The 14,022-nt window shown below is 41.3% G+C and overlaps 1 non-coding gene across 1 annotated transcript; it reads right to left on the minus strand.

Annotated features, from left to right (window-relative positions):
* Window positions 1–4,210: 4,210 nt before the first annotated feature.
* Window positions 4,211–4,350, minus strand: LOC123640920. The gene has a single exon (XR_006736148.1). It is a non-coding gene; the product is annotated as a small nucleolar RNA SNORA7 (small nucleolar RNA).
* Window positions 4,351–14,022: the final 9,672 nt, after the last annotated feature.

A 14,022-nucleotide genomic window follows, 5' to 3' on the forward strand; every position in this document is an offset into this window, starting at 1 on the left:
GTGACCTAAAGTGTATGTTTGAGAAAAAGGAAAAAATGAAAATGTTGATATTTTTGATAATCTTTCTTTGGTTATTCTGTCTGTAGCATAGAAGGACAACTCCTGAGGATTTCCCTGGGCTATTGCCTCTTCTGTTGATCTGTCTTGCTGCTGGGTTTGTTGTTCTAAACCTCATTAGGTGCAAGTATTTTTATACAAGATTTCTGAATTTGAAGAAGCCAGTCTCTCAGGTCACCTACAGGGTACAGCAGGTAGCTCTACACTCCAAGGTCCCATGTTTCTTTCTGACCCAGCCCTGTATTAGACATTGTGTATAAGGCGACAGGAAGGGCCCACAGTCCTACTGGTGTCTTAGATACCAAGCCAGGTAAAATCTCTCTCATCGGGTGTCCTCCATCTGGCCTTGTCATTCCTCACAGTTGTAGTTGTTGCTTATTCCCTTTTTCGCCTGGTGATACTGCCAAAGCTTTGTAATGATGTAAGTATAAACCTTCCATCTAAAACATCCCCCCAGTTCAGCAGGAAGTAATTCAATGACTACATCACCCCTGCTCCTATAGATACACAACCATAAAATTGACAGTGGGAATATGTAACAGGCGGAATGGCATAAAAAAGGGTAAAGTGCTTTCTGTCCCTTCAAAACCCCCTCACCCTTTTTGAGAACTAAAACCTACATTCCTGCCTCAGGCTAACGGTCAGGAGAGGCGTGGGAATGTCCTTTGTTCTTTGTGGCTCAGGAGATAGCTCAACGGAATTGTCCAAGTGGAGGTCCCAAGATTGTCTTAGCCAAAGATGGGATGAATCAGAACCTTTAAAAGCTCTGTACTTCTGTTCAGAAGCAGGACGTTGGTACTTTGAGGTGGGACTCTGCCAACCTCCTTATTTGCTGTCAAATTAATAAACTTCACTTTCCTTCTCCCCCTCGCCCCCAAAAAACCCCCTTCGTTACATTGCTTGTGAGTTTCTCAGTTTCATTCAGAAATCAATTATACATCCCTAGTAATGAAACTTAATTTGAGAAAGTTTTGGTGGTTCCGTCTAGGCCAAGTTCGTGATTGCCAATAAAAATTGCCTTTAATATTTTGTTCCACAATTATCAAAATCCACCTGAAAGTTTTCCACTAGCTTTATTTTGAGAAGAAGCTTTCTGATCCAGGGGTTTGGCTGTAGGGGAGTTACATGGTTCAAGTCTCTTGGTTCAAGATTTTTTTTAATGACTCTGCGTTAACTTGAACTCAGACTCCAGTTCTGAGTCTGGGCTTCCTTTGTCCCACCCTCTCCCTCTCTCTGCTGATTAACTGGGTTTGAATTCAAAAGCCTTTTTCTTTGATGCCAATTATTGATTATGTTGGCAAATTTGCACCTAATGCTCAGTTAAGGGCAAGTTCTTAAGCTTTATCCACTGGATCTCAACAGGTGTTGCCTTCAGGGTCTACGGGGAATGTGACGTGGGTGAACTTCCTTGGCAAGAAGTGCCTCAATAATCACTAAGCCCCCTTGGATGGGTCCTAAATAGACCTTCCTTATAGCAAAATCTGCTTTGTAGCCAGTGAGTGTTTTCATGAGCCCTTATTGTGCTACCAGGCTTTATCTCTCATAGGCCAGCCTGTCTTTGGCATCTATGGTTTTCAGATTGGTTGATTGGAAAAATATAATGAAGATTTTTATTTACTTTTGTAAGTGCATGTATTGAGCTCTTACTCTGTGCCAGGCACTATGTGAGCACTTTAGATAGAAGATCCATTCGGTTCTTGCAATCCATTTTTTTATAGATGAAGATTGATTCTTAGAGGGGTTAAATAACTTGCTCAAGTTAGAGATAGTAGGTATGGGAAACCAGGATATGAACTAGATCCAATTCCAAAACCTGTGTCCTTGAGGACAGTACTTCCTGTTACAATATGGGGTTGAAAACTGAATCAGCAGGAAAGAATCAACACAATTCGTTTCTCTTTTTTCCGAAAAGATTTTAGTTTTCCTAGAAAATTTCTTACTACTACTGTGGCACTCATTTGAAATCTAAAAGTTGGATTTTCTTTGCAATATCTTTTCTCTATTTCCACAGTCAGAACCCTGTTTAGCCAAAAGAAATCCTGAATGTTTAAGCTGCTGGTTTTTAAAAAATACTGCTTTGAACGTAGTGAGGTCCTGAATCAGAAACCAACTGTACTGTACATCAGCGATAGACTAAATAGTGATTAAATGCCAAGCTCATAACATACACTCATTAGACACAGACTGTCTAATTCTTCTGTAATTGCTGCAAAGTGATTGCTATAGTTCTCATGCACATGACAGATGCTCAATACATTGTCGATAAGTTAGTTCAGGTTAAAAATGGTTGTAGAAGATGAGAGAGTGATTTATTGTAACTGTTGTTCCCAACAGAAGGTCAGGAGATGAATTCCAAATGACAAGCTGAACTCAATTGGCCCCTTTCAATGTGTGCTTGATGAGGTGTTTCTGATGGGGCTTTTATTGGTCAAGCTTGAAAGATCATCTTTACAGAAAGGTCAAATGCCCCATTATCAAAGAATAGGGAAGTAAGGCTACAAACTACTAGAACTTCTGCTGGTATCTTTCTTCCTTTCTCATTTCTTACACATAAAAAAGAAATATATTAATAGAATATTCACAGGTGACAGCTGAGATGTCTGCATAGAAATAATACTTCATTTCCCCTCTGCTGCCTACTATGATTACATACCCAGATAAGGAAAAGGTGACCAAAATCAATGTGGCAACAAATACAATTCAATTGCTTCTTTTCCTGCCCTAAGCCTCCTAGGGCCCATAGTGTGGTGATTAAGAGCTCAGATTTTCGAGGTGAACAGCTCTGGGCTCGAATTCTGGCTCCTCTACTTATTGGCTTGCTTTTTGGGTAAGTTACACAATCTTTCTAACTCATGGTTTCCCATCTAAAGTGGGGGTGAAAATCGTATCTATCTAATATGGTTACTATGAAGATGAATATTGATAAAAAACTTAGCAGAGTACCTGAAACATAGTAAGTATCAAATAGATGATAGCTGTTTAAAAAAAGCATTATTATTGCAGAGAGATACTAATTCATTAGTTGAAAGTACTGATAGAAATGGGGATAGAAGTTCATGAGGGAGTGGAAAGGAAATTCCGGTACTCCCTGATACCAATTGTATGTAAATCACTTAACAGTGTGCAAAAGATCATACTTTAATTCTGTGCTATGAGGGAAGACTGAATCACTCCCATTCCCACTGGTAAATGCTGAGGGCAATAATTGGGTGTGGACCAACACAGGCTGCCTATCTACCTGGAAATGACTAATCTCCTTTCTCTAATTTAATAAAGTAGAATGATTTGGAGTGGGTAAGAAGAGAGAATATGCAAGTGGCCAGAGTGGGAAGTTGGGGTGGAAGGGAGAGGAAGGGTTCTAAGGTCAGTCCCAATCTTCCTTCTTGAGCTACGATCAGAACATCATCCAACATCCAATGTCCTTTGTGGGCCTGAGTTACCAAGCACAGAAGAGAGCTCTGCGTTAGCTGTGTGGCAGAATGCCTAATTCCCACTCTCCCAGCCAGCAAGGGCAAAGCTTCCCAGCCAAGTTCACCCTGAGAGCCAAGGCCTAGGTGATGTTTTGTGAAGGATGGTATATTCTTTTATGATAGGGTATTTAGGAAGCTGTAGTACTATTTGTAGACCCACATGAGGAGAGAACTTGCATTAAAAACTCACCCTTGGGTGAAGGGAAATGCCTTTGAACTCTGCGACTCAGCAGGTTAGTCACCTATCGCCTTGCCATGACCGGTGATCAGAGAAGCCGAGAGCAACCTCACTTCAGCAGACAGTCCCTGGATCCACTTGTGTTCAGTAATGCAGGTAATTAGAGATTTTCCTTCTTGTCCTCACCAAGTGTTTGCTTTCTACTCTGCACATGTTTTGGCTGAATCATATTTAACTTTCAGATTAGCATTTTGAAGGCATTCTGATTTTGCTTAAAACTGAAATCACAACCTAAATTATTGGACTATAGCTGTAGACAATTCTTCAGATTGTGTTAAGATTCCTGGATGAGTGATTGTAAACTCACTGCCTTTTCAGAATGCAGGCATTGGGTTTCCATTTTCTCTCTCTCTCTCTTTTTTTTTTTTTTTCAATTCTGTAAGACATAAACAGACCCAGTTGAAGAGGAATCCTGGAAGGAGGCTTTTCTGCCCAGGACTTGAACACTCGTTGCTGAGTGTCTTCTGATCGCCAGCTACCAGGCAAACTGGGAATGGAATGGGTACATCTGCCAGGCTGGCTTTCCCTCCCGTGTCTGAAGCTGGTAGAATACCAGCCACTCTCCAGACACAATCCCAGGAGGTCTCATTTTCTTACATGTGAACAACTCTATCAAATCCATTCCAACTTTCATACTGGCATTAGTTTGGTCTACTTCCTCTAAGCAAGCCAAGCAAATTCTCTAAATACCAAATATAAGATGGAGATTCAAAGGTCATTGTTGTCCTCCATGCTATTCCCTCCACCCCCACCCCAGCCATTGGTGTAAGGAGTTCAGATTGCTGCTTAAGCCAATAGGTCAGCGGGCACTGCCAAATCATCCTCCATGTCAGTTCAACTGCTAAGTTTTCTGTATCATAAAATCAATGTTTATCCTGTATTCGCAAGCCCTGAACTGCATTCTCTTGCTCTCCCCGCCAGTAGATTTGCATCATTTCTGAGTGTGCCTTGTTTGACGGCACCGTCTCCAGCCCTGTTGAGACTGTCTGTGGGTGGTTTCCCTGAGAGGGGATGACAAGGGCAAAGGTCAGAAGCTTCCATGATTCATTTCCTCTTTGCTGCACGCAGTGGATGGTTTTCTGGGTGAGTCACTCAGATGCCAAACACAGGAGGATTTTCTTCACACAGAGGCCCTGAGGCTCTGCTGTGCCCTGAATTGGAGGAACTGAGTTCTTAATATCTCCTTAAAAATTTTGTATTTTTTCCGATGATCTCATAAGCCCACTTGTATTCTCTTTCTTTGCGTCTGATGACTCTGATTTGTGAAAGCTGCCCACCCGCTTGGAGAACTTTTTGTTGCCTTGTGGAGCTCTCTTGAATTCTGACGCTATAGTAATTGGACTCTTCAATATGTCTCAAAGATACTCCCATATTAAAACATTCTCTGGTATGTCGTCCATACTGGAGTATTAACAGTAGTCTATTTTTGGCTCCTTAAAAATGTACCCTCCCCTTTTTCTTCGAGAATAACAATCTATGAGGGGAACAAGGATATTAACCGAGGGAGATGATGTTGAAATACTTAGAGCTAAAGTCTGCAGCAAAGTGGTATTTTCTCAGTGAAGGGAGGTTATTATTTTCTTTCTTTTTTTTTTTTTAACCTTTTAAAAATTATGAACTAGAGTAGACAAACAGAAAACATAAGTGTATAGTATAATGAATAATTACAAAATGAATACCCTCCATCAAGAAATCGACCACGGCCAGCCCAGAAGCCCCTCCTTTGTTTACCTTCTAGACCACACCCCCTCCCTCCCCTCTCAAGGTAACCACTATCCTGACTTTTGTGGTAATGACTTCCTTGCTTTTTTTTACCACCTATGTATGCAGGGTTATTATTTTCTAAAGCAATATCTCTTCTATCTTCTGCTGGTGGCACTGTGTAATTCATTTGTATTAAGTAATAAACACAGGATGACATTGGGCTAGAGTTGTATGTATGTACTGTTCTCTCCCCACCCTCAAATTCCACAGAACTGCTTATCCGTGTCTGTGTCATGAACTAATAATACTCCTGCTAAGACACAGGTTTAAAATAGTGACGGTGAAGAGGTAAAACAAGCATGACAAGCGTGACACTTTTGGTGATCTCTTGCCTGTGCTCTGGGGTTCCTGGGTTGCAAGTAGAGGTAAATCACTTGTGATAAGAAGTAGGAATCCCCTTCCCCTCCTCTTACTATCCCCTGTTTTTAATTTCCCTGGGAAGGAGTCCAGCAAGTTCTAAAATCTGCAGAACTTGGGCATGAAAAGGACCCGTTTACTGGTCCTGAAATTCCCCCCTTGGCTTGTTACTTTGAGAACATACATGCTGCTTCAGTGTATTTCTTCATCACTGCAACTCACCCCAAAGTTTCTCGGATCTTCTTTGGTCTGACATACTCTGTGCTGAGCTAGAAAAGAGGGTAAGTAGGAACAGGACCTGACACCTGATTTGGTCATTTTTACTTCCTTGCCTTCCTTTACTTCCTTGATTGGCTTGGGCAGGTTTGTGGAGGAAGGGAAGGAAAACCAGCATTTATTATACCCCTAACTTGTACCAGGCACTTTGAGTCCATTATCTTATTAAATACTAACATTATTATGAGATAATGATTTATTGTCTCCATTTTGTCATGGAGACCACTACCACTACAGAGAGCGTAAGTGTAATAACTAACCAAGATCATGTATTTAGAAATGAGTACAACTGGGAAGTAATAGATCTAAAGCTAAGTTCTTTTTCTTCTTTGTCAAGCTTTCTTATTTCATTTGCCTGAGGACCTTGGAGTGCCCTTGGCAACCACTTTTTAAAGAGCTTCTCTCTTTCTTTCTTTCGTTTTTTTTTTTTGGTGAGACAGAGTCTTGCTCTATTGCCCTGGCTAGAGTGCAGTGGTGTCATCATAGTTCACTGCAGCCTCAAATTCCTGGGCTCAAGCCATTCTCCTGCCTCAGCCTCCTGAGTACCTGGGACTACAGGCATGTGACATCATGCCCAGCTAATGTTTTCTATTTTTAGTAATGACACGATCTTGCTCTTGCTCAGGCTTGTCTTAAACTCCTGACCTCAAACGATCCTCCTGCCTTGGCCTCCCAGAGTTCTAGGATTACAGGCATGAGCCACTGTGTCTGGCCAGGAACTTCTGTTTCTATCAGATAGAATGAAAAGTGTTTGGATTTACTAGCAGCACTGGGTTCAAGGTCTCAAACAATTTTCTTCTTGAGAGCACTGGCTTAGGCTTGGGAACCTGTAGGGCAAAGGGCCTCATGTTATGGTTTTATCAGGGATGGAGGGTGAACCACCCGTCTTTGAAGTTCATGTTTGATCCAATGCCACTCTCTGTGTTTCCTGACATCACATGCCTCTGTGACCTGGTGCCCCTCCAGGAATGGGTAACATGCGGCCTCAAGGCCACTTGTGGATCCTCAGATCCCCAAGTGTGGCCCCTTGACCCAATCCAAACTTAAGTAAAATTTTGATTCAGTCAAAAGGCCCCACTCAAGGATCCAGAAGGCCACATGTGGCCCCAAGGCCACAGGTTCCCCACTCCTGCCGGGAGACGACGTGGAGGAGGATTACCCTGGAAACATCTGCTGTGTTACACTGCTGTTCACTGTAGAGAACAGTTTGGTAAAACGCCTGTCTATGTTGGACCTCATCCAAGGGATGTTACTAAAGCAATGCAAGGACTTTGTTCCGTGTTGGTCTTTCCCGTAAGGCAGCTCCCCAGTGTGGGTCCTGTAGCCAGTGTTTCCCCGGGAGAAGAGATCTGGTTAAATGCTTATGAGAAACAGTTCAGACAGTCAAGGTACAGGTGTTGGGAAAACAAATGAGCCAGGAATTTAATTTTGGAGTATGTCTGGAGGTGGTATTTCCAGAGCACATGGAAGTTATTTTCAGAGATGCTTATGAGTTGTCTAAATGCGTGTCCTTAACTTTAGAAGGGAGTAACATCTGTGTCACACTAACTGTGGAACCTGAATAAGGCTCAGAGCCTGTTACAGGGGCCGGGACCTCAGGCCAGAGGCTTTTGCTCACCATGTGGGGTTCAGTGTCAATGTTAAAGAGTGTTGTTTTTTCGGAGGAGGAAGTTGGAGAGCAAACAGTGATAGCTTCAACTCATCTCTGGGATTATGCCCTTTTGATCTGTGAGAGATGAGGAACAATTTTTCATCTTCTCCCTAACCTAGGCTCTATTCCACAACCCCTCTGAAGTGATCATGTTGTTGTTTTCCTCTTATGAAATACTTTTCTCTCTTTTGTAATATCTATGGTCATTCATTTGGTCATTCTTGATTCATTCATTTAATCAACAAATATTTTTTTGAGCTCATACTAAGTGCCAACCACTGTCTGAAATCCTGGTGATACACAGCAATACAGATGAACAGTACAGCTTATTTTATTTTAAAAAGTTCTCATTTTTTCCATGAATGTTTAAAATACAATTATGTAATTGCTTGTGCTATGAAAAAAGTACTTGTGTTTGTCATAGATAGGAATAATTTTTAAAAATGCCATATGTAAAACTCAAAGGTGGGGAAACAATGTGGATTTTGCTAGGAGATGGAGCATGAGCCTGAGAAGACAATAGCCACAAAAGTCATTTTCCTTGTTTTTTTTCATTGCTGTTTCTACATTGGCAGCCAATTCTTGGATTATGTTTTTATGAATTTTAGTCTCTTTCCCAAGTCATTGTAGAAGCATCATTGATCTGTTTCCTGACTTTGTGTGAGTTACCAAATACTTTCCTGTATCTAGATAGAACTAGAAAGGACGTCCAATGTTTATCCATGAGAAAATTGAATTCCAGATGGGGAGGTGATTTGCCCAATGTTAGTGGCTGGTTAGTGTCAGAATTAGTTCCGTTCTTCTAATTCAAAATGGAATTCCTGCCTGATTTGTCTTCCTAACATTTATTTCATGACGGACCAAACTTCACTACACTATAAGCTCCTCTCTGTATCTGACATGTGTATTTGTGTAATGACTGTCATGACAATATGGTAATATATATATTGAAAGTCTACTGTATACTATGCAATGAGCTGAAGGCTTTACACACATAACATTATTAATCCGCACAACACCACTGTAAGAGCAGTGTTGCTATTACTTTCATTTTACAGATGAGGAAATGGAGATAAAGAGGCTAAGGCAATGGTTCTCTTACGAGCTTTAAAAAATCAGATTATCTTGAACAACAAAATGATAATGGCATTGAATTAAAGTTTAGAATAAAATAAACATCCGTGAGTTCATACTGATTGTTAAGTAATGAATAAATAAATAAATTGAAGACAGGGGACAACTCTTCCTTACAGATTCCAACTAATAAATGTAGAGCGATGAGGGAAATATTAATAGAAAATCGCCATTAGAATACCACAGTAATAATTGTTGCAGACATCAATGGGTGAAAGTGTCAGGAGAAATACAATGTTTATGGAGTCTCAAAGCATCTCCTCAAGATATTTATTAATTACAAGTGGAAAATCAGTAACTTGGCAGTGGAAACCCAGCAGACACCACCTCAACTAGGTGATCAAGGCTGATGTCACCAGTAAGGAGAGGCAATGCTATCTTGCACCCCCTGATGCCACGCCCTGAGAAGGGCACTTCGCTTCTGTGGCTATTCTTGATAAAAATGTCAAACATCTCATCTTAAGAAAATATCGGACAAACACAAATTGAGCAACATTCTGTAAATTATCTACCTCTTCATAAGTGTCAAGGTCATGAAAGTCAAGGAAAGGCTGAGGAACTCTGGCAGTTGGAGGAGACTAAGGGGACACGACAACAAATTGCAACGTGAAATCCTGGAAAGGAACAAAGATACTAGTGGAAAACTGGTGAAAAGTGAGTAAGTGTTATCCCAAGCAAATACAGCATTGTCCCAATGTTAATTTCTTAGTTTTGAAAATGGTATGATGGTTATGCAAGATGCTAATGTTAGGGGAAGCTGGGCAAAGAATATATGGAAACCCTCTGTACTGTTTTTGTAACTTTTCTGTAAATATAAAATTATTTCGAAATTGGAAGTTAGAAAAATAAATTGCCAGGCCCCATCTCAGACTTACTAAATAAGAATTTTCCAGGGTGATATGACCCAGAACTCTGTATGGGTGACTCCTCTGGCCAGGGTGACGTATGGAGGAGGTTGAAGGGCTAGGATTTGAACCCAGGACTGCCTGATTCCAAGGCCCATGCTCTTAGCCAGAGCAGGCTGCCTAATAGCGACTTGAAGTTAAGTGGAAATTCAGATTAAAAATCTCAACAATATTTGAAATAAAGACACTTGGTACAAAGTATTGTACTTTCATATCTCGTTCTTTTAAATATAAGGATATGTAGACTTGGTGATTGAATTGAACTAAAAACTACATCCTTTTTCCTGACCACAATTCCCAGATCATCTCCTTTATTTTAAATAGCATAATTATCCCAACCAAATATGGCATATGGAACTCAAAACTATAATTGCAAATGTCAGTGTTGTAAAGGATGGCCAAATCAAAAGAGTTTAATGATATGTACATCTTAAATTAAATAAAAAAGAGCAAAATCAATAGCCAGATTAAGTGGTGTGCAACTTGTAGTCTCAGCTACTCAGGAGGCTGAGGTAGGAGGGTGACTTGAGCCCAGGAGTTTGAGGCCAGCCTGGGCAACACAGTGAGATCCCATCTCCTAAAAAAAAAAAAAAAAAAAAAAGGACAAAATCAAATTTTAAAAGTAATTATCCAAGTGTGGTAAAAAGCCAGGGCCTATTTAATCTGTTTTACATTTGGCACAGTTCATCTGTCAGATTGCCTCAGAGTCTGGCAAGTAGAAGTTCCCGGCAGGCTAGAATTACCCATACTTGGGAGAATTGGTTGCCAAAGAGGTGTGACTAGGAGAGTTCTGTGCCCATGTCTTCTTCCTTCTCACTGCCTTTTGTGCCAGACACCCCATCAGTGCCTAGAGATGGAAAGATGAATATGGCACAATCCCTGCCTTCTCGTGACTCCTGGCGTAGTTTGGGTGAGGGATCTATGTATGACTCAGAGCTGGCTATTGGGCAAATAAGGGCAAAAGGAAAGGAAAACATTGCAATCAGAACAAAAACTGACCATTGCCATTTCACACACTAGGCGATGAACATAATTTACCAGGTGTGATGGCTCTTTCACTTAAAAATTGACCTTAAACTCCTCCTTTGTGAATAGTGGATCTCCCCTCCCCCATAGCGGGGAATGTGGTCTAGAAGAAGAGAATTAGATTCACAAAGCTTTTTGCTCTGCATAATGAAGTAGAAGGAATTGGGGACTGTCACCTGGTGCCTCAGGCAACTGGACACAGGAGTGTGGAAGCTGGGTGCAGCTTGTGCAGACCCCAGGCAGCCACCTCTTCTACATTTCTCCAGATTTGTCAGAGAAAGGAGAACCTTGTAAAGGATGAGGTACGTGGATATTTTGCTACATATGAAAATGAAGGATTACAATATAATGCAGCAGAGTCGTGTGCTGATGGGATCTTAGAGGAGAATCTGCCCCTTTGATGGGGTGAGGGTGGAGGTTGGAGGTGTGAAAACTTCACAGAGCACATCATGTTTGAGGGTATTTAAAGTTTTCATTTAATTTTATTTTATAGAGATGAGATCTCACTATACTGCCCAGGCTGTTCCAGAGCTCCTGGGCTCAAGGGATCCTCCCTCCTTGGCCTCCCAAGTAGCTGGGACTACAGGCACGTGCCACTGTGCCTGGCTCTTCATGTCTGAGGTTAATCCTAAAATATGAGTAGGAGTTCATCTAAGGAGAAAAGAAATTTCCAGTAAGAGGGCCTATACCTTAGTGAATAACCCCTCCCCGACTCTGCCCCTTACTCTTTGAGTTTTTTCTTAGGGTGATATATTGTATTTGTATAGGGTTCCTATCAAAACACAAATAAGTTCCCTGAAAGAGAGGGTATTATGATCTTAAAGCAACAGTTTCAGAGGGATATACTGGGTCAGTTTTGTTAAACAAAGAAACTTCTGGGAGGTCAACCTCCACCCCACCTATACTACCCCCATTGTGGGGTGAAATGGTGGTCTTGGGTAGGCAGAGGGCATGAGGAAGGGAGGGTATGTGTGTGTAGGGCAGGGGTGGGGAAACAAAGCCCAAACAGACTCTGAAGGCAGACATTACCCCCTGAGCCATGCTGCCTTTGATGAAATGGTTTTTCCCTAGTTTAGGTGGGAGATGAACAATCATCTGAGCATTTCAAACCATTACTATGTTTGAAATGAGCAACATGCAGAACAAAAAAATGTGATAGTAATTATAAAATGGCTAGAGCTCATTGAGTACTTTATAGGCAATTTCTCATTTAAACCTTCCCATCAGCTGGTGATATGTACATTTTGCAGAGGAAGGAGCAGAAAAGGGTTGAAGTAACTTATCCATGGCCATTGGGTCAATAGGGGCAGGTTCTGGATCCCAGTCCTGGCTCTTAACCATGAGCTGCGCTGCTTCTCAAGCTAAGATTTGGGCATAATCTTAGTGATTGCATGAGCGCTATCTTCTGTTGCATTTCCCTTCCTGGCATTTGGGGTGAAACAATTCTTCATTGTGTTGGCCTATCCCGGGCAGTAGTCCCACAGGTCCTGATCACTGACTGCCAGGTACTTCCTGGTCACTGTGACAGTCTAAGATGTCCATCCACGCCCATTTCCTAGTGCCCTGCGGGCATGTGCTACTGGTGGAGAATGATGATAGGCTCTCAAGGCAGGACCGAAGTGATCAAACCCAGATATCCAACTGTGGGCCAGAGCTTGAGATAACCTGATAACCCTGGCCAAGTTTTTCAAGTTGTCCAAGGTTCCTCAGCAGGATCATGAAATTGGTTCTCTGGATTTCATAGGCTCATGATGAGAAGCCAACAGGTAGTTTTATTTTGAGAGTGCTCTGAAATAATTAAAGTAGAATTTTGTGCTAGATATAATAAGACTAAAAAAGAGCTCATGCTTACAAGGAACTCAGTCTAGCAAGCTGAGTGGGGCCCTCAACTGACCTTTGTACACAGTGAGGGATGTAGAGCTTGGCTCTTCTCAAGTGTGGTGCATGGCTAAGACCATCTGCATCACTGCGATGTTATCATAAAAATATAGAATCTCAGGCCCCGTCCCAGACCTGCTTAATCAGAATCTGTCCCTTAACATGATCCCTAGGTGGGTTGGATGGACATCAAAATGTAAAGATCGCTGGTTGTAGAGCACATAGAGGGATGACTAAGTCTATTTTAGTGATCAGGAAAGTCCTCCAGAGAAACGGGGGAGGGAACACTAGACCTTGAAAGAATAAGTAGGTTGAGGGTGGAGAGGGCAGAAAGAATAAAAATAAGAACAAAAAAAAAAAAAAAAAAAAAGAAAAAAAAAGTAGGCTTTTTCAATGGGCAGAGAGAAGAGACTAAGAGCCTACAAGGGAGGAGCATAGAATTTTTCCCCTTGGAATTATTTCTTGGTTTGAGACATTGCAGCTCCAAAAGGGATAAAAATTTATGTGTAATGAGGGAAACAAGAGAGTCTTTGACCCCCATTCATGTCTGATAGTAATACCAATTCAGTTTGACAAATATTATTAAATAATAATTATTCATTTTCATTAAAGCACGTGCATGTTCTAGGTATGTGATTGAAGGAAGAATAAAACAGGTTTCCTTTCCCTGCGTTCTGAACCCAGAAGAGCCTAGGTTAGAATCCTGGGAAAACCATGTATCAGCTGTCTAAACTGGGGAAGTTACTTAGCCTCTTCGTTCCTTAGTTTCCACATCTGTAAAAAGGGATCATAATGGCACCCACTTCATTAGATTTATGTGAGGATTACACGAGCCAATATATTTAGAGCACTGAGAATAGTAACATAATAGGAACACAGAGAAATTTATTAAACACTTTCTGTAACTACTGGTTGGTGTGGTCAGAGCAACCAAAAATTTTGAAATAGGCTGAACATTTCTGAAGACATTTCAAGACTCCCTGGATTACCAAATCTCCCTATATCATTTCATTGTTTGTGAAGGTCTGTTAAGGTCTTATGTTTCCCGCCTCCTGATTGCAGAGAGCATTAACAAAAGGCTAGATAACATTCATGATGATATCTAGTCATGAGCCCATCCCAAACTTTCCTCCTGAGCTGTTTCATCCTGGCTTGTTTTTTGCTAATTGTGTGACCATGAACCAGTCATTTAACTCCCCAGGTTTTGGTTTACTCATCTGTACAATGGTAATAATCACTGTATCTGCACATAGGTAATAAACATTA

Source organism: Lemur catta, chromosome 6 (genome assembly GCF_020740605.2).
Source record: "Lemur catta isolate mLemCat1 chromosome 6, mLemCat1.pri, whole genome shotgun sequence".
Classification (NCBI taxonomy): Eukaryota; Metazoa; Chordata; class Mammalia; order Primates; family Lemuridae; genus Lemur; species Lemur catta.